Source organism: Abramis brama, assembly GCF_963993115.1.
Source record: "Abramis brama genome assembly, chromosome: 22".
NCBI classification, from domain to species: Eukaryota; Metazoa; Chordata; class Actinopteri; order Cypriniformes; family Leuciscidae; genus Abramis; species Abramis brama.
In genome coordinates this window covers 11,204,766-11,225,276 of record NC_139984.1, presented here as the reverse complement: position 1 = coordinate 11,225,276, position 20,511 = coordinate 11,204,766, and the positions used below count along the sequence as shown (strand labels likewise).

The window sequence follows — 20,511 nt, the reverse complement described above, 5'->3', positions numbered from 1 at the left end:
TAGAAGAAGATTTTTAAATGTCTTTAATGTTTTAGCAACACGCTATTATATATAAAAAATTTATAAAGTAAGTAAAATGTGGGCTTTTGAAGTCATGACGACACCTGTCCTGTCTAGAGTGTGCGCGCGCGTGTTTGACTGGAGTGTCTCGTGAGCTCCTCCTCCGTCAGCGCGAGGAAGCAACTAGATCACTCTCTCTCACTCACACACACACACACACACACTCCAGTGACTACAACCACAAAACGCTGCACAATTCACCCCGGGCAACGCGTTCAGGTCTTATCCAGCACATTTTGATCTTCGAGAACGGGTGAGCAGTGATCTTTTCATTTTTGAAGTGCTGGCTTGAATGTATATCATAAAGTCAGTGAGTTGGTCAGTTCTTGCGCGAGCACTGCGTGCGTGCACGCGAGCTAACAGCAGGCTAGCGCTAGACATCGAAAGAACGAGACTTAACGGCTTTATTAACGGACGCTCAGTCAATAATACTTAATAATAGAGCTATTTTGTCAATAATAGATATGGAGGAAGGTAACGGTATCATGTTCGCCTCTTTCCTCGTTACTGCTTGAAGCCTGGATGTGTAAAGACTGATAACTGACAGGAGCTAGTGCTGTCATATCTAGACAGTACGTATTTGTTGTAAAATCAGACTATTCGATGGAATTGGGAACATTTGATTCATGATGTGATTGTTCTTTTTATTTAGTGTTTGTTTTGTTTGTTTGAGCGTGTTTAGCACTCTGAACTGTTAAGTTTAACTTCTTCCGAGCACTTCCAGGATCAAAGCTGTTTGGACTTTAGCCTCTTCAGGGTGGGAGACTGTACGATTTTTGTGTTTGTTGATGAAATATATATTTGTGTTTTAGAAGCATAGGGTGTAAAAAAATTGAGTCGAAACTCTTATCGTTGTTGCTGAAGTCAGTCGGTGTGCGTCATTCTATAATATTCTTTCTCAAATGTGTTAACTGTTATACAACTTAAGCCCTAGGATCATTTGTAAATTGGTAATACATACTGTATTGCCGTAGATACCCCAGGGCAGATTGTGGGGCATCTCTGCCTGTGTGTGTTTTATAAAAGGTCTGCTAACCTAGTTACCCAAAATACTGCAAGAGAAACAACACCACACTAGCAAAGCTATTTGATTAGTGCCATCTGTCCAGATGCTCTAGAACAGGGCTGTTCACTAACAAGTGGGCCAAATAAATTTTTTTATTTGGACAGCGCCACATTCTTTTGCCAACAGAAGGATATTAGCTATAGATAGCAGTTGTATGATATATTTGACCTCTGAACTGTCAGTCAGTCCCATTTTTTTGGGCATAAACCACAAAAGGACATTTGCAATTTAAATTCATTTCCGACATTAGCTGCAATCAGTTGACCAATCAGAGTGGAGTAGACCAACCACAACAGATTGAACCATCTGACCAAATAGAGCAGAGTAGACCAATCACAACAGGTTGAACCATCTGACCAATCAGAGTAGACCAATCATAACAGACTGGGCCATCTGACCAATCAGAGCAGAGTAGACCAATCACAACATACTGGGTCATTTTACCAATCAGAGCAGAGTAGACCAATCTAGGGCTGTAATCTCCCAGTCGATTAGTCGATTATTTGGTCGATGCGTTCTGGCTCGACCAAAATTCTGATTGGTCGATTTTTTTTGCCGCGTTCATTTCATCAGGTGGAAAGCACTAATTGCTAATGGGGGTGTTTTCAGAGCACCCCTGTTTCACAGGTAACAGTCTGTCTTCAGAACACCCCCCTTGTTTTCACTTCTTTTGGATTAGGCCGACCCACCGGAGAAGAGAGACAGATTGAAGAAAGTAGGCTACTAGAAGGTTTGCTGAATATTATTACTTGATCTGTTTTTTTAATAAATATTATTATTTTTTTATTAAAGTGGACGTGCCTTTTGTGTTTAAAGGAGAACTCCGGTCAATTTTAACATTGAGCTAATTTTTTTGTAAATTTGGAGTGCTGTCAATAAAGAGAACAACGACAAAAATCGGTGTTACCTACACCGTGTTATCCTCTTTTTAAAATTTGCACCCTGATGACTTCAATGGGGCAAGTTTTTAAACCTGCTTTTAGCCTCTTAACATCCTTGATGTGTCATTACAAGTGCACAGCCAATGTGAGTGATTCCTTCGGAGTGAACGCGGGTGAATCTGACTGCAGTAGATGTGAAAGATATGAATAAAAATTATGTTATTTCAGCCAGCGCACATACCTGTATTTACATCCTGTTTTCGGTCGATTGTCGAGTTCACGCGCATAGGTTTAGTTACCTATGATCACGCGCGTGAACTCGACAATCGATTACTATGGACTTCGACCGAAAACAGGATGTAAATACAGGTATGTGCGCTGGCTGAAATAACATAATTTTTATTCATATCTTTCACATCTACTGCAGTCAGATTCACCCGCGTTCACTCCGAAGGAATCACTCACATTGGCTGTGCACTTGTAATGACACATCAAGGATGTTAAGAGGCTAAAAGCAGGTTTAAAACTTGCCCCATTGAAGTCAACAGGGTTCAAATTTTAAAAAGAGGATAACATGGTGTAGGTAACACCGATTTTTGTCATTGTTCTCTGTATTGACAGCACTCCAAATTTACAAAAAAATGAGCTCAATGTTAAAATTGACCGGAGTTCTCCTTTAAGAGTAAAAGCTTTAAGTTAGTCTATTCGTGTCTCAGCCGCGAAGCTGAGCTCCTATGTTCAGCCTCGCTCTGTGCGCGAGCTGCACAGAGCGGCTGAAATGATAGTGTCTGTCAGTTATTATAATACATATGACAAAAACAATTGTCTAAATTATGTTGCATATTCCTTAAAAGTTATTGTGATGATATCACTAGTTGACAACACAGTACTATTTTCGGAAATCATAGGCTATGATATTGCGCAGGTGCACGTGATGCAAAGCTAGAGCCGACAGACTCGTGTGTCAGACTCATTTCAGTGCAAAATAATTAGGTCAAAAACGATTTAATATACTGCAAATAGCCTACTAGTTTTTTATGTTTATAATTCATTTAGGCGGACAACAAGGCTACCAAGTACTGCGCACAGTGCACAGCTGATTAATTTAACGTTTTTTTTCCTAACGTCATTTTTAGTCGATTTTTAGTCGAAAAATTCAGGGCTTCAGTCGACCAAGATTTTCTTTGGTTGATTACAGCCCTAGACCAATCACAACAGGTTGAACCATCTGACCAATCAGAGTAGACCAATCATAACAGACTGGGCCATCTGACCAATCAGAGCAGAGTAGACCAATCACAACATACTGGGTCATTTTACCAATCAGAGCAGAGTAGACCAATCACAACAGACTGGGCCATCTGACCAATCAGAGCAGAGTAGACCAGTCACAACAGTCTGGGCCATCTGACCAATCAGAGCAGAGTAGACCAAACACAACAGTCTGGGCCATCTGACCAATCAGAGCAGAGTAGACCAAACCAATCACAACAGACTGGGCCATCTGACCAATCAGAGCAAAGTAGAACAATCACAACAGTCTGGGCCATCTGACCAATCAGAGCAGAGTAGACCAATCACAACAGACTGGGCCATCTGACCAATAAGAGCAAAGTAGACCAATCACAACAGATTGGGCCATCTGATTGGGCCATCTGACCAATCAGTGCAGAGTAGACCAATCACAACAGACTGGGTCATCTGACCAATCAGAGCAGAGTAGACCAATCACAACAGACTGGGTCATCTGATCAATCAGAGCAAAGTAGATCAATCAAAATAGACTGGGCCATCTGACCAATCAGAGCAGAGTAGATCAATCACAACAGACTAGGCCATCTGACCATTTCAGAGCAAAGTAGACCAATCACAACAGACTGAGCCATCTGACCAATCAGAGCAGAGATCAATCACAATAGACTGGGTCATCTGACCAATCAGAGCAAAGTAGACCAATCACAACAGACTGGGTCATCTGGCCAATCAGAGCAGAGATCAATCACAACAGACTGGGCCATCTGGCCAATCAGAGCAGAGTAGATCAATCACAACAGACTGGGCCATCTGGCCAATCAGAGCAGAGATCAATCACAATAGACTGGGCCATCTGACCAATTAGAGCAAAGTAGATCAATCACAACAGACTGGGCCATCTGGCCAATCAGAGCAGAAATCAATCACAATAGACTGGGCCATCTGACCAATCAGAGTAGATCAATCACAACAGACTGGGCCATCTGGCCAATCAGAGCAGAGTAGATCAATCACAACAGACTGGGGCATCTGACCAATCAGAGCAGAGATCAATCACAACAGACTGGGCCATCTGACCAATCAGAGCAAAGTAGACCAATCACAACAGACTGGGGCATCTGACCAATCAGAATAGCAGGGTATGCTCTTGGAAAAGAGAAACTGGATCCTTGATCGATCCTTTTCAGACACTGTGAGAAAAGAGGTAAAGCTGCAATGTATATTATGACACAAATAAAGTGAACTTTTTTTTTTTTTTTTTTTCTTGGATGCATGTAAACCCTATTGTAGGAGACCTCCAAAACAAAATTAGGAACCTTTTTAAGGAACCACTTTAAGTTGTGGGGTCCTCTGCAATAATTCATAGCATTAGGTTGATGGACATTCCTAAACATGTTTGATATAGCTTACATTCAATGTAAGCCGTGCCAATCAGTCGGGCACACTTTAAATGGCCACTGTCTCATGAAGTAGATCATGCATTCCATCATTCCAAACATTTCAGGTGCCACAAGAGAAGGCAGGAATGGCATACCAGCGCACCTTCACAGACGTGTTTTAAAGAGCCTAATCATGCCTGTGCCCCCATGGAGATGATTCCCAGGAGGACTTGTGTTATCTGCCTAATCTCACTCCTGCAGGGGAGATGATTTACTGCCAGGGCTACAGGAGATGACAGCACATGGATGTTTTTAGGTTCTATGTTCATTTAAACGAATAGTCAATTACGTGAATGTTTATGATATTCACTTTATTATTAAAATATATACCGTGGGGGTTAGGGCTGGGACAATAAATCGAGGCATTGTGTTTCTTCAAACGATTCTGGATCGATTTTGAGATTTTCAGTATGCATCGCGATTCTCTCTCCAATCAATGTAATGTATTTCACATTACAACAATTTCTCAGTTTAATTGTCTTAATTCATTTTCAAATGTTAAACCACCAAACTTTTGTTTTGACGGAAAACTGCTGGGAGCTTTAAGTAGGCCTTCGGTCTTTTTGCTGAGAATCTTTGGACCTTGTTTTGTTTATTAAAGGAGCCATAGTTTCTCGCACTGTTTGGATGTTTTAATGTTATCATTTTCATTATATAGATGGCACTACAGGAAGGGATACCAAGCACATTGCTGGACAGGTCGCACTTGTTGTTCTATTGATTGGGTTACTCTCCTCCCATTGCTATGCCAACAACCTCCCTGGGTGACAGCTGTTGTGTGTTTACTCTGGTTCCTTCAATTCCATTGGCTGTGCTCCTCACAGGCCTCAATCAATCCACGCCTGCTTCTATTTCTGGTGGCGTCCCCCATGGGAGGACTGGAGCGCATGGCCTCCGCTGGATTCCTGGAGCAACCGAGGCTCCTCACGGGCAGAGCTGTTGTTTATCTGTCGCCACCTATCTGATCACTTCCAGGGGGAAAAAGCAGCTGTCAGATTGCAATCCAGCTAGAAGTGGAAGTATTTGATGGAGTTTTCTTTCATAATCCTAATTGGATTATTAGGTTATGTTTTTTTTTAGAGAGAAAACCCCATGATTTCTTTGTCTTGGCACTCAAGCCTGCCATCAGAATGCTGCTACACGCTTTGTCTAATGAGTTTCATGTTCAGTTGTTTTAGTCTTTTAATTGACTTCTAAATCCTTTTTGTATAGACATACTCAGAGCTAACAACTCAAACCAGCTGGCAGGACAGGCCTGTGGATTAGGATCTGTCTGTAGCAGCATATCATTTCAGACACGAGTGTGTGTCACTAAGCCCTGTTTCTTTGATCTGGGAACGTCTGACTAGGTGGCACAGCGTGAAGAAGACAAGTCTGTTCTCTCGCACCATTAGGACAAATTGTAGGTGTTGCCTTTGACTTGCTTAGTTGGGGACACTTATATTCAACAATATTATTGATCTACCTGCATTGACACCATTAAATGAGAACTGAACTGAGCTGGGCGTTGACATCACAGTTTTCTCCAGAAAGGCTGTAAAGAAATGAACTAAATTAATAACTTTTTTTATAACAGAAATGAATCAATACCGAACTTACTTAAAGGGATAGTTCACTTTGAAATTAAATTTTGGTATGTTTTAGCTTACCTCAAGGGCATCCAAGATGTAGGTGTCTTTTTTTTTTTCCGCAGTAGTTTCAATTTTGATATTTTTAGGTCAAACCGTTCTTGTCTGTCAGTCATATAATGCAGGTCTATGGTCACCACCTCAAAGAGCATGCACAGAGTCCCAGAGAGGGGAATTAAAGCAATTCCCCATCGTCCAAATTAAACAATTCCCCGTCGTAAGTACACATTGATGGCCTAAGACACGCTAATACACACTAGATGTCGCCTTAAAGACATTCGTTCCAATGAACTGCCATAGACAAGGCGACATCTAGTGTATATATCTATGCACCAGTCTGTGCACACGTCACACACTAGGAAGCGCCCGCGCCCTCAGATCACTTGGACGTGGCTGTGTACAAAAGGTAAAAACGATATAAATACTGTTCGTTTTCTCACACAAACCGCTCGTTTCGTGTCTTAGGCCATCAATGTGTACTTACGATGGGGAATTGTTTTAATTTGGACTCTGTGCATGCTCTTTGAGACAGTGACCACAGACCTGCATTAAATGACTGACAGACAAGAACGGTTTGACCTAAAAATATCAAAATTGAAACTACTGCGGAAAAAAGACACCTACATCTTGGATGCCCTTGAGGTAAGCTAAAACATACCATAATTTAATTTCAAAGTAAACTATCCCTTTAAGCTGGACTATGACACTATTTTCTTCTAGAGCTGCTGTACAGCCGAAACAAACTTTGTTGCATTATTTTCCTGTTATCACTATAAAGCTGCTTTGAAACAATCTGTATTGTAAATAGCGCTATATAAATAAAGGTGACTTGACTAAATGAGAACCCCTTCACTGAACGCCTTGCAATAACAATAACTTTGTATTGTTAACAGTTGGATTGACATGCTACGCCACCCTTCATTTAGTTCTGGACATGCTTTAAGCTTTATGTGGAGAGAATGGCCAATACTGATCGTCTAATTGTCCAATATTTCTCCTTTTTGACACAATAATAACAAATAATCATTAGACTTAAACTACATCAAATATTAGCAATATCTAAATGGCTGAATTTATTTTCATCTTTTTAGGGGTTCTGTCAATGCAATAAATACATGAAATAAGTTACTTTACCTGTAAATACCAAATGGTCCTGTTTGTCAGTAAACACGGTATTAAAGAACTGATTAGGTCAAAGTAATAATATTTGTAAAAACAAAAACAAATCCAGTCCAAGCAATTATCAGTCTGTCTGTACTTTTATGGTCAAAATAATCATCCACGTTTCGTTTTGGTAATTTGTTAATGTGTAACCTGTAACTTATAAGAATTAAAGCTGTTTGGAAACACAGGCAAAAATTAATGTATAGAATAAAACTGTTTTTTTGTTTGTAATGAAGGCCTACTTGGTAAGAATTAGTTTCAAAGTGATTGGGTCTTTAAAGTACCAAGGGGACGGTATTGTGACTGATATCTGAGTGAAATGGTTTATTGAAAAAGAAATAAATGCAGAATGGGGTTTTGTTTCAATTCATCGGAACTGATTGGATGGAGGCAGGTCTGGATATGAACTTGCAGTCGTTTGTAAGAAAACGTTTAAGCAGACTAAATGTTTGGAGAAGTCCTACATACATTTTCAGAGAGAAATTTGTTTTACCAGAAGAAGAAGAAAAAAGAAAAAAAGATGAAACGTATACATGGATGAATCGTTCACAATAAGATTAATAACATGCATTTAGAAAATGGAATAATTGTCTGCTTTTGTTAAACTCATGATTGCAAATCTGAAACTGAAAATTGCTTTAGCTTTGCCGGAATGGGACCCCTCAGGACTGGGTCCCTTGACACTTTAGCTGTAACTACAGTTAATGATAAAGTTAGTCAGGCACTAGGAGACAGAGTATTAAAAAATTGAAAGCAAATATTAAATTTGCATCATAAAAAAGCATGTGGGAGTTTGTTTCCCATACAGCCTCTTTAAATATGCTCTATAACTAGTCTCCCATTCAGTAAATGTGACTGTCAAACCCTTTTTTGAGTGGAAGAGTGGAGCTCTTATATAAGTGGATATGAGAAGATATCCTCAGATCATCCAGAATTCTCTCTTATCTGAAACATGACAGCTGAACCGTTGTCTTGTCTTCCGATATCCATTGGGAGGCAATACAGTTGTTAACCAGATTACAACTCTACAGAGCTGTAAAATTCTCATAATCTTAAGAGGCCATTTTGTTTGTGTTTGGCAACTGTTGAATTCTATATAACATGCAGTCCTTTTGTCCTACCTTGCCCCCCTCTCTCTCTCTGTGTGTGTGTGTCTTTCAGCTCGATTGTAATTGTAGACTCTGCTGTACTGTTTTGAAAGGGCTGGTTTTCTGAGGTCCAGTTACCTGATCCTGGAAATAAAGAAAGTAGACACTCTCTGTCCAAGGGAGGGCTACTGTTATATTATGCTGCACATAGGTATTACAGAAGTGTCCTTTCCTCTTCGTTCATACCCTGTAAACATTGATTTCCCATACCAGAGAAAAGTATAGGCTAGACTCATACAAAAATAATGCCTCTCAGTCATTTCTTGTGATCCACTAGAAATGTGTGTGCGATGTTTGTGTCTGCAGAGACACTGCCCTGTGCCTGTGTTTTCTGTATTTTATTCTTCTATTGCTGTGTTTGGGAGGTTTTTGGGCTGCAACCTTTGGCCAGGAAGTGTGTCATCCCAGCCAATAACGATGCGTGGCACAGGTGAGGGCGGGAGTTTGAATGTTTTGCTTGCAAACAGTAAAATTTCTGCATAGTGCACCTTTAAGTCTCACTTGTCCTACCTGTAGGTCAAGGACGACACATTTGAAATGTCTCAGGTTTTTTTGTCCATACAGTTGTAGCAAATTAGCTCTAAAGAAATATTAATAACTTGTTATAGCCTAATTGATTATGAATATTTGGATCAGTTAATAGAATTAACTTAATGTAGTAAAATTAATATTACAATCAATTAACCTGTTTGTGCCGTGAACACTCAGTGTTAATTGTTTATTAATTCTAAGAAATGTACATTTCCGGGGTATGGGAAATGTCTTTCTTACTGTACAGTACTACTAAGAGCAAGTAATCAAAATCTGCATGATTAGTGACTCCAGTTATGAGCTTGAGACACGGACAACTTTACGTGTGACATGAGCAAGATTTTATTAACTAGTCTAAACCCTTAATCTACTCTAACATACACATACATGCATGCATACAGTTTACCCAGGGAAAGAGAGCTGAAGCAGAATACAGGAAAGCAAGAAGTTATAGCATTGTTTGAAATTCAGCAGATCAACAGCCTTGAGCAAACCATCAGTTTAGTTCTAACACGCCCTTCTTTAAAAGGGGTAAGGAGACTTAATGTATCAAACAATGAGACTAAGTTTGATACCTGCATGTCTCGCCCATTTGAATTGAACTGTCCTGATGTAATTTGTTGAGGCTCCAGTTGATCTTTGCTGATGTTGTCTTGATGAGAGCGAACCAGTGGGAGTCAGAGGATCTTTGGTGAATGGAAAGACAAGGCCGCAGCCTGGCACAAGCTTGGGGGTCCTTAGAAAACTTCTAGTTCAGCATCTTCTTCACATCAGGATTTCAGAAAGGGACTAAAGCTAGGTTTATACTCGCTTCGTCTGCACAAGGGCGATGGTGCGCGCGGAAAAAAGTCTTCATTGCGGTGTGGACGGTCGTGCGCGTTGGGTGCAAGACACCATTTCGCTTGGCGGTGTGCACGGCTTTTTTTGTAACAGCGCGCGTGGCTACGCATCTGAAGATGCACGACTTCAAGCCGAATCTGGCCGAGCATGTACGTCTCACTGCACCAGCACCCAGTTTGTGCGTCTTAAATTAGTTGCTTACATTTACAAAATGAGCCTATAGCAGACATAAGCCATTTTAATAAAAATAAAGGTCCATGTTTTATAAAATGTCCACAAAACTTAATGAAATGTTTAGTGAAATTGGAAAATATTTAAGAGATCGTTAATTTAGTTGTGTAACCTACATGTTTTTATATCCACATATTTTGTTCTAATGTCACAAGTAATAATCTCAGGGTTTACTGGATTTTACACAATTCTTTTTGTAGTGTGGTATTGGTGGTGATGTACTAAAATAAACATTGTCACGTGTCAAGTCATCTTCATTTATATAGCGCTTTTAACAATGTAGATTATTTCAAAGCAGCTGTACAGAGATAAGCGTATAATTTAAGGTAACAGAGATTGTTTTGGCTTTATAGCGGTTCTTTAATAAAGTTATTTTCCAGCTAAAGTTAGTTTTGATTGATTCGCTTCCGTCGCAACGATCATTTGTTATTAAATTAGGGGCCGCTGAGACGACACCATTCTCTCTACACAGACTTTAAACGCGAACCTGTGATAAACGCTGATGGCGTTCACATGCGCATTAAGAATTGGTTCTATAGTTATGTGCACCTTACGTGTGGACCTTTCACCGTTGATTCCTGATGGTTAAGAGGACAATACTTGAGTCACCCCCTGTTGTTTCACAGAATAGTACAACAGCGAGCGCGTCGAGTATAACGCCTCGTCCGTTTGGGGAGGTGCGGCGCAGTCTGCGGAGACTCGCGGTGCGGAGCCAGGCGAAAGTATAAAACAAGGCTTAAGAGACTAAGAGATGTGATCTTGTGATCAGTGATTTTTAAAGCGTGAAGATGTCACACCCTCTGGAGGGTTGTGAACCAATAAGAAGTTGTTCCCTTTGGAGGGAATTTATTTACGACCTTTTGTTCAAGCAGTCCTTTGCACATGTAATTTGAGTGGGTGTTTAACAAAAGAATCTTCAAGATTCTTATAATACTAATGCGTCACAAAGTTAGCAAAATGTAATGTAAATTAACAAATGGGGGACGAAGATTGGAGTTTATAGAGACTAAACATGCTACACAAATGACTTTGGTTATGAATACATAAGCCAAACCACATAAAAGGAAAATCACGAGATGGGAAAATTAGATAGGCCTACATGTTTATACATTTCTTTCAAGTGGTAATATATATATATATAATATATAGGATTAAAAGGGTTTATTTCTCCTTCTCTGCAAGAATTAAGTGAGAGTTTCACTTAGTTTGCACAACTCTCTGCAAATTCCTTTTGGGATCGTAAAAAGTCTTATCAGTCTTATGGCTCGTTTCCACTGAGCGGTACAGTACAGTATGGTATGGTTCGGGTCGGTAAACCATGAATCGGCTTGCGTTTCCATTGCCAACAGTACCCTTACTTGGTAGGTGTGGTGTAGCCTATGCCGGAAAGAAGCGATCAACGTCATTTTCGCGCGAAGAAGAAAGCGACATAAACAACAGCAGAACAGCAGATCTTGTTCTTGCTTCTCGGCATGTTTGTCACAAGAAGCCAAGCGCCGACATTAGGCGTTTCTCAATACCAAGTACACCAAGTCCGACTCAGGAGAACGACTCCCGAGGACGCGAGTCCGGTAATTCTGCAAATGGAACAGCGCGTTCTTGAAAGCGTCACTCAGCTCGCTCTGCTACTCCGGTTATCTCTGGATGTATATTTTAGGCAACAGTAAAACTAAATGTTATACAACACCACTCTGCCTCTTTTCGTTTTCATTTAAAGAAATCTTAAACATTATAGCCACACAAATGTGGTTCAGGCAACACGTATTGATTATATTCACTGCATGTAACGTTAGCCTGTTTATAACAAAACGAAATATAAAACACAACCCTGCCTCTTTTCGTTTAAATATAATATAAAAATATTAAACATTTTAATATAGTCCAGGCAATGTGTGCATTTGTACTAAACAACGATGTTGCAGTAAACATGATGTTAGTTTTGGGGGGGTGTTTCATAGACCTTTGTTGGGAGAGTGAGTTTGCTGGATTATTAATTAAATATAGGCTAATGAATAATTAGTGTGTGTTTGATTAGTCCAGATGCTACACAGTGGAAGACAATTGTAAACAAAACTGTTTAGTTACTAACATTTACGAGGGTGAGTAGGCTAAATAATGTCAGAATTCTCTTCTTTTTTGATCCAAGATTTAGTGGAAGATTTAGTCATTGTAGCATTCCTGGCACTTGTGAACATGACAAGAGTGCTGAAAGCTAATCACAGCTAAAGTGTTTTCACACAGTCAGCTCTGTTTACAGCCAGGTGCCTGCAGAATGAGTAATGCTGAATCCACCCAACAGCCAGGGATGTCACCGCCTATCTTTATCATTGATTTACACTCTTTGCTAATAGCTTATGGCTTTTTGTATTTTTTAAGCTTGACAGCCGTAGTCTTCATTTACTTTGTCAGCCGTAGTCTTCATTTACTTTGTCATATTGAAAAGAGCAGCCAGGATAATCTTAAAATATTGGTGTGAGTTGGATGCGGAGAGCAGAGTTCGTCTGTCAATGGACACACACTAAACTAGGCTACTTCTGCTGAACACAAAGAAAGATTTTTTGTAGAATGTCTGTAACCAAACAGTCGATGGATCCCATTAGGGCTCACTTTACAATCGAAAATAGATTGCACAATCGATCGGACCAACCAACACAAGTTTTGAAAACGAAAATAGGGAATCGATTTTAACGGCCTTCTCTCGGAGCGCGTCCAGCTCGTCACGATACGCCCGCAGCGAACTGTGACGAACTCTGACAAACACACATAACAGCAAATTATACTTCTGCATAATGTGTCTCTTTTTACTACAGAAATGTGAATTCTGCCGGTATTCAGACAGTCTCATGCATACAGATACAGATTCGGGCTACGTTCTACAATCGCCTACGTAGGCAAAATTTGTTTGACATTTCTAATCGTAAACACAGCCATGTTGAAGCCTGCAGTAATGTTTTTCATTGATGTTATGGCAGTCCACTCTGCTTATTGTTTTTCGAGAAAGTTGCACTCCTGTTTGTCCTTGTCCACGAAACTTCACGCCAATAAATCATCAGGAATATTGCTGACTTGTGCGCGTCTCTTCACGTTCGTCCTAATGCCTGTTAGTTGTCCGTGGATTTGCCTATATTTGGTGTTTAAAATGGAAACGTCTTTAGACATGGAAAATCGATTTTACAATCGATTCAGTGAACACTTGTGTCTCAAAAATCGAACAGGATTTTTTCTCAAAAGTGACAGCCCTAGATCCCATTGACTTCCATAGTTTGGAGGGAAAAAAATACTATGGAAGTCAGTGGGATCCATCAGCTGTTTGGTTACCCATATTCTTCACAATATCATATTTTGTGTTTAGCAGAAGAAAGAAACTCATACAGGTTTGAAACAACTTGAGGGAGAGCAAATTCATTTTTGGGTGAACTATCCCTTTAAAGAGCCTAGACCAATCAATGTATGAGAGATAAAAATAGTAATGTGGAGAGTGGTCGATATTTTGTCTGCAATAAAACTTGATTGGTGGCTTTGGCGGAGTCGTAATAGAGAACCATTTGTTGAGAGGGTCTGTAAATCAAAGGTTGCGGGCTAACCTCAGTCTGTGGTCTCACCACTAATGCTGTACAGTCTCACACTCTGAGTAATAATTCAGAAGCTTTGTCTTCAAGAAATCATGGGTAATTAGCTTCACTGCAGTGTCTCTTTTGTCTCTGATCTCTAGCAGTAACGCAACAGCATTTCCAGCATCGTTTCTGTTGATCTATTGTAATAAGTGCCCTAAATCGACCCAAGTGGCCCAGTTTATGCAGGTGTCAGGAGACGGCCACACACTCTGCTTCAAAGGTTTGGTAAGTCCACAGGGCATCACATCTGCTTGTTCTCGGCCCATGTTGTCTCTGCTTAGAGGGGCAGGCCGTCTCACAGCAGCTGCTCCATTCTGCCACTGGCAGGAAGCCACTAATGAGATCGCTAACAGAATGACGCCAGAGACCTTAATGAACAACAACATACGACAAATAAAGGGGCAGTTGTAGAGGAACTGTACTTCAGTTCGGAGTAGAGCACAATGAGACTGCAGTCTTAAAACGTGACTTTGTTTTCCCCAACATTTCTGTTCCTCGCAGTCTTAACTGAATTGCCAGTAGTACATGAGGAAACTTGACAGGCAGTGATGCTTCATGAAATATTGAGTAGAGTAGATGGGAGTAGATGTTGACATATTTTCAGAAGCTTTGCAGTCATCATTTAAGGCCAGCATGAGTTTAGGACTTTGCTGGTTAAAGGGGTCATAGACTGGATTATTTTATTATTTTATAATGTTTCCTGGGGTGCCCTCATAATGTTAGTATGATTTTAACATCAAATATTTTCATAATTTATAAATAAAAGGCATTTCTCCAAGCCTGATTTTAGCCTCTGATTTGAACGCTCTGTTTGAAGGGGCGTGTCTGCTGTGAGACTTCAGTGTAAACGCCCACTGCTGTGATTGGCTGACATGCTTGCATATGAAATAGCTAGTATTACATGTGGAACTCTCTCTAAAACTTTTACTACAACGTTTTTACTATTTTAGCTCTCGAGATTAAGGAATCGATGAGCATTGAGCAGATGACAGACAGTCTGTTGATCACGTATGAAAAGATCTTATCATTGCAACGCAATTTCGGCACTCTCATGAATGCTTTCACCAGAGGTGTAAAGTCCAGGGGTCAAAAAGTAAAAGTCCTGCCATACATTTATTCCACCCATGAACTCAGCCAGCTGATTTCACTAATTAGTTCTATCTCCTGGCTGAAAAACGGTGCTAATTAGCAAATTCAGGTGATTGGAACAATATCTACTGAGGAGGACTTTTACTTTCTGAACCTGGACTTTACACCTCTGACATTCACCAAATAACAATGCAAACACGATGTAAATGCAGTAAGAGCTTCGTTTGTACTGTACATTGTAACAGCGTCATGATTTTGTGATGATTGATTTCAACAAGTTTTGGCAAGTGTCCAGATAAACTCGCGCTGTTTGATTGACAGCTTGGGCAATTGGAAAAGGGAGCGTACTTTGATCGCTTTCTTCATATAATTTAATCACTGTTTAAATAAGATTATTTTCATCCTACTAAGAGAAACGATGTGAAGTTGATTGTTTAGTCACTGGCTTGATTTACTGATGCATAAACAGTATTGAACGATATTTTGAGAGATAATCTGTCTGAACTTGAATAATTACATCAGAAATCACTGATCACAGATCAGACATTAGAATAAACATGACTACTTGCATGCTTGTGCCGTTGCTGGCAGATCCATATCGTAAAAGTCTGTTTGCAAAGCCTGCGCTGAAATTTACCAAATAATCAGGAAGGAAATAATCAATAATCAGTTTGGAAGCTTGTAGGCTGTAAGCAGCAAAGCAACTCAGTAGATTTTGTAACTGAGCTGCAGTTTGCTAAAATGAAATAGCTGACTCATATTTCATAACCCTCATCTAATTCATATGAAAATAGACCTTTGCATGTCAGGTCTAGGTCAGCTTTTTTTCTGCAGCCGGTAAACAACTAGAAACGGGCCTCAGTTTATCTGATGAAGAGCGTGTTGACGTGACTCACGGCAAGCCTCCTGATAAATATGGTGGATGGTGGTGATGGTAATTTTTGCAATGACGGATCACAGTGATAGTCATAATGATAATGTTGGTGTGTTTAGAGATACTTTGGCAGAAGGATGGGGTAATTACTGCCATTCTCTCTCCTCTTGATGAATTATCAGCTGGTTGTGGCTAATAATCAAATGGGTGGAGCTGATGGACATATACTTGAGAAAAAAGGCAGATGTTCAAACCAATTTTCTCTCTCATCCCCAAGATTTCATCCCCTCTCTCATCCCCCCTTTCTTTACTCTGGAGTGAAGTGATTTTAATTTTTTTATTATTTGAAGAGTATTCTGGCTACCTTTTCAGTAGAACCGGGGTTAAGTCAGTCATACGGAAAGTCATGCATATTTGTAACAACATGAGAGAGTAATTAGTTACTTATTAATTTAGATTTTTTTTTGTGTGTGTGTGTGTGTGTGTGTGTGTGTGTGTGTGTGTGTGTGTGTGTGTGTGTGTGAACTAAGCCTATTCCTTTCCTAATGTGGAGAGAGTGGGTGAAAATGCCTTTCTTTCTGATTAAGCTGGCTCAAATTAAAACGGAGTCAGGTCCACTTAAATTCAAATCTTGCATAAAATCCCAAAGCATGTTAAACTCCCATCAACTCAAATCCACTGTTGAAGGGTTAGATTTCCATTTGTCCCATGAGCTGATTAGAGAGCAGACAGATTAGTGTGCAGCTGGTTAGTGTGTTTTGTTTGCTTTAGTTTATTTGGATGCATTAATCAGGCTTTGCATTTCTCAGCATCATACTATGTAGAATATGGGTCAACACATTCTTTTATTTCTTTGTTCCATGAGCTGCCGTTTATTACCAAACCAGCTGAATTAATTACCGGATGCATAGGTTAGTTTTGCACTTGCTTTTAAATGGATCTCTTGCATAAGTTGATTCCATGTTTTGAAGCTCCTCATTTGTATCTGATTCTGCCCATGAATAACCTCTGCTCACTTGTTGATGTGAAACATTCGTAGTAGAGCTGCACGATTCTGGATGAATTGAGAATCATGAATTTCTTCTTTTTTTATTTATTTTTTATTCTCCCTCTTTGAGCGATTCTCACTCAATTCTGAACAGACAAGAGACAACTAAACAAAATAAGGACCCATTATATATAAAAATGACATATTTTAGTGGCATTCATTATATGTTCACATATAAAGTAGTCTATTTCAAATGGATAGACTCATCAAATCAAATGGAAATTCATCAAATCAAGTCAATGATCTGATCTATCACTGCTGCGTATGGGTAAAGTTACACGCAACACAACTTGTAGAGAGCTTATTTGATGTATAATTAAGTGTGTAGCAACCATTAGTCCGCGTTTTAAAACACTTTGAGCGAACGCAGACATAGGTAGTTACTCAAAAAAAGTAATTAGTTACTAGTTACTTCTGTAAATTGTAATGATATTACTTTACTAGTTACTGCATTTGAAAAGTAACTTCACTACTTATTAATTTACGAATCATTTATGAACGGCCATCACTACTACTCGTACGCCACAGCCTCGCTTCTCTGCATTGCATTGGTCATCGAATAATTTCTTCTTTGCAGAGTTTAAAAGGTAATGGCACAATAAATTTCTTTTCTCATCACTACTACCACAGGAAAACTCCACATTGCACCCAGTTTCAGACAATTTGGTGCAATACAATTACAAATGTAATTTTTGTAGAATGATTGTGGTGATTCTGTTAGGGGAGTGCATCTGCATAGATAAAGCTATTGAAAATAAAAAACCTGAATACATTTTTACCACTGTTTTGAGTGTAATTTATCTTTTTAGGGCTGAATGATTTTGGGGAAAATCTGAAAACCTGGGTATTCACACTTGGTTTTTCTCTTTAAAAGAACCAACTCAAACTTCTTTCAGTAACCATAAAGTCTACAGAGTTTGACCCGGTCAATATCGCTATAAATAATATAAAATAATAATTGTTTTTTATTATGATTATTAGCTAACAGAATATTTAACAAATTAAGAAAAATATTGTAATCATGTTTCACACAAGCAACTCATGATGCGTTCTTTCAGTGTAACGGTCAGAGCGGCTCGGGTCAATTTCTGTGAAATACCAGATCATGAGCTGGACGTGTGTGAATAAACACAGTGTTGCTCTTCACTCTGAAACGCACAGCTCATACAGTATTTATTTATTAATAATCAGCCCTCTTGATTTGATAATCACACTAAGCCATAACACAATATCATATTTCCTAATAGCTTAGTTGATAGCCGTATAGGTGTCTTTTACTTAAAGTGAAAAGGTTTACTTTTCTGCATCTTTACACTTTTTTTTTCTCTACTGTAGTCTTACCTGTCTGTCATCTGTCATGGGACATCGGTCTGGACCCTGACATCAGGACATAATCACAGTGCACCTTATATGGCATGACGTGAATCATAACCCACTCAATCTCGGTTTAAAAATGCCAGCTCTACTTCAGAGCTGCACATCTCCAAAGTAAAGTTTCTATCACATGCTCATATTGACTTCAGACTGGACTGAGATGAATGGAGAGTGGGCTCTTTGATCGTAATAGAGGTTTAAAAGTTAAAATAAAAGTTCACGATTTCTCTTAACTATCACTATTCTCTGAAGCTGGTTTTTCCTCCTCCCTTATTTGAACTACCCACTATCTCTTTGAAGCTACTATCAAATCTGCAATTATCTTCACAAGCCTATAGCACCATTACTAATAATAAAGGAAGCATACGGAGGCCTGGAAGGTCTCTCTTGAATGAAACCAAGAGGAAGGATATTTTTGGCTTCCTGCTGATTACGTGATTTATTCAGAGAGGTGTGATTTGAACAGATAAGCAAGAAAGGAGCCCTTCAGTTGTTGTTTTTTTATGACCTGAACCCACACGCATTCACCAACGCCCTGTAATTAGCGTTCCACACACAGCCTGTAGAACATAATTAGTATTATTCTGCTGGAAAGTACAACTTCAGCAAATAATCAGTCCAAATTGGCTGGAATAAAATAGTTCCTAGTGATGATGTGCATGCTGTAGCAACCACGTGAGATTTACACAGATCCTGGTTCCCATGCGTTTACTCCTGGTGAGCTCCAGCTCCTGCACCGTCACTGTCACCGCGCTGGTGGATAAGGAGACACTCGGGTAGTTGTAATCGGATTTAAACTAACAAGCTTAATGTGTAATGCTAGTAAGTGTTCAGACTTTTGTGGATTGTAGGATGTACATGATAATGTTTCAGAAAATAAACCATTTGAAATGGAGATTTGAGAGAAAGGAGAAAAGGAGATTTGAAATGATCTAGAAACTTGATTTTGGCAGTTCACATAATGAAGGGGGAAATGGGCAATATGGCTAATCAAGATATGAGTAATTTTATTTCACAATACATTTTGCTTTATCTTTATTATTAAAAATACTGGGCTGGGCTTCTCAAAAGCTAATTTTGACACAATCGTGTGTGTATTTGACTGTTCAAGCGCAGTAAACAGCAAAAGAGAACTGAACTCGGGTTCGCATGTTGTCTGAGAGAGGTGGTTTCTGTGTGTGTTTCGGGTGTGTGTCAATCAGCATTCCAACAAGCTCTTTTTCACGCCTTAAAGCGCTCATTGATATTTCTGTATCACTTCAACATGTCAAAACGATTTAAACAGTGATTAGGGGTGTGTAATATTGACAAATAATATTATCGATAATTAATATTTTGCTGAGTGTGTTGTTTTACTGATGCCTTGACTGGCTTAGGCCTGTAATGGACAGCTGACATCCAAAGCTTTTAATTTTCTTCGTATTCTGTTAATTCACAGCAGTGACATAAATTAAGTTTTCCACTAAAAAGCAATATTTGCCTCTTTAAACTGATTTAATAAAAAAAGAAATGCTACTTTAAATATGAATCTAAAACCGCCAGTCACGGTCTTAAGTTGTGTCAAACAGCTCATTCATTCAGTCATTAAATCATTCATTAAACAGATTCATTCCAAGCGTGGATTCATACAGTACCGAAGCACCACTGTGTTTTGCTCAGAGACGCAAAGCGGCTATGCTGTGGTTTCATTTGAGCATTTTCATTGAAAAAGCAGAAACAGAAAATATTGAATATTAACTCAATGTTAACTTGTTTATTGAACGGGTTTATTGAGCTGTTTTATTAAATCAATATGACATTCGCAATCATGCTGGTATTTATGATAAACGGTCCTCTTGTTCGTGTGATATTGCAAAACTAGCCTATAAGACAGAACTTAGTGAGGGGAAAATGACCCTGTATATCTTGAATTTCAGAGCATTCTACAGGCTACGTCACACAGTGAAAGCGGCCATTCTCATTGCGTGATTCTGTTTGTTTTTTGCTAAGTGTGTGACATACTTTACAATGTCAGCTGACACATTGTTAAAGCTATTATTACGATATTATTATTGTAGTAGTAGATTTGCACACCCCTAACCTTGATATACACCAAATAGCAAAATTTGCATTGATTGACATGATTGGGGGGGCTTTTGGTCAACATTTAGAAACTTATAAATAAGCAAAAGCCTGTGTCTCTTGTCTCTCAAGCTGTGTCTTTTGACAGATCACTGACCCTACACACTGTGACAGATCGACATTTTCCCTCTGAGTGACTCCACTAATCC

At 39.3% G+C, this 20,511-nt stretch overlaps 1 protein-coding gene across 2 annotated transcripts in view; it reads left to right on the top strand.

Annotated features, from left to right (window-relative positions):
- Positions 1–164: 164 nt before the first annotated feature.
- Positions 165–20,511, top strand: part of ndrg3b (ndrg family member 3b) — a 62,443-nt gene continuing 42,096 nt past the window's right edge. The window contains exon 1 of one of the 2 annotated variants that reach the window (XM_084097983.1): positions 165–313. The gene's annotated coding sequence lies outside the window, so the exon portion shown is untranslated. The remainder of the gene's footprint in view (positions 314–20,511) is intronic. The other variant, XM_084097980.1, reaches the window with a different exon arrangement.